This window comes from Phalaenopsis equestris, unplaced genomic scaffold, assembly GCF_001263595.1.
Source record: "Phalaenopsis equestris unplaced genomic scaffold, ASM126359v1 Scaffold190979, whole genome shotgun sequence".
NCBI classification, from domain to species: Eukaryota; Viridiplantae; Streptophyta; class Magnoliopsida; order Asparagales; family Orchidaceae; genus Phalaenopsis; species Phalaenopsis equestris.
The window spans coordinates 1-864 of record NW_018210928.1 but is presented as its reverse complement, the minus strand read 5'-3'; the positions used below and the strand labels follow the sequence as shown (position 1 = coordinate 864).

At 29.5% G+C, this 864-nt stretch overlaps 1 long non-coding RNA gene across 1 annotated transcript; it reads right to left on the bottom strand.

The window, feature by feature from the left end:
* Positions 1 to 366: 366 nt before the first annotated feature.
* LOC110034596 lies at positions 367 to 864 on the bottom strand. The gene is made up of 2 exons (XR_002295072.1): positions 835 to 864; positions 367 to 681 (listed from the first exon to the last, which is right to left on the bottom strand). It is a non-coding gene; the product is annotated as an uncharacterized LOC110034596 (long non-coding RNA).

Genomic DNA, 864 nt, shown 5'->3' with positions numbered 1-864 from the left:
GAAGAGTGTAAAATTATATCTACTTATTTTTCAGAACGGGGCACGAACTTCCAGTTAGTTTTGTGATTGGATTTACATTTAGGCTATAAAGAATTGTAAGTGTTTTAAGTACTTGGATAATTAAAAAAATTATTTCGTTTTGATAAATATATAAACACGTGCACTTATTCGGTGATTGACGATTTATTTTCCCACAATCAAGTTGGGTTCAAATCTCACATTGCATGATTGCACTTATTCACAACATAATAATGGTCCACGAAATGAAGTATTCACAAAAACACTTGCCTCCATTTTCATAAAACCTAGAGCAAAATTGAAAACGCAAGTCCAACAAAAACAGAAAATTAAGCTTGTATCCTTTTACTCATTAAGAAAAAAAATGTAAATAAACAAAATAAAGTATTCAACTTGTAAAAAAGCTTGCAGCCAAGCCAAACATAATCAACAATACTTTAAGAGGGTTAGTAGAAAACATGAAAATTAGTGGTGTGGAAATTAGAGCATAGTTCATCAAGCTCGACAAACTAAACATACATATATATCACCAAATGCTAAGCAGCTGGATCAAAATATAACATATCAGCACTTTTTTATAATTACAGGAACATAAGTTCCATATAGATCAGTCAAAATATTTTTTTACAAAAGTTCGATTCTGTTACCGATGAGATCCATCACCTGCGACGGCCAAAAAAATCCATTATCATCTTATGTAGCAACGATGAATAAAAATTACTATTTTAAATTTTCATTATTATTATGTTATATTGTTAATAAAAATGAAACATATTTGATGTATTATAACTGGTATATTATAACAGGATAAATCACCTTGACGTTCTCTGCTTGGTTTCTTAAGAC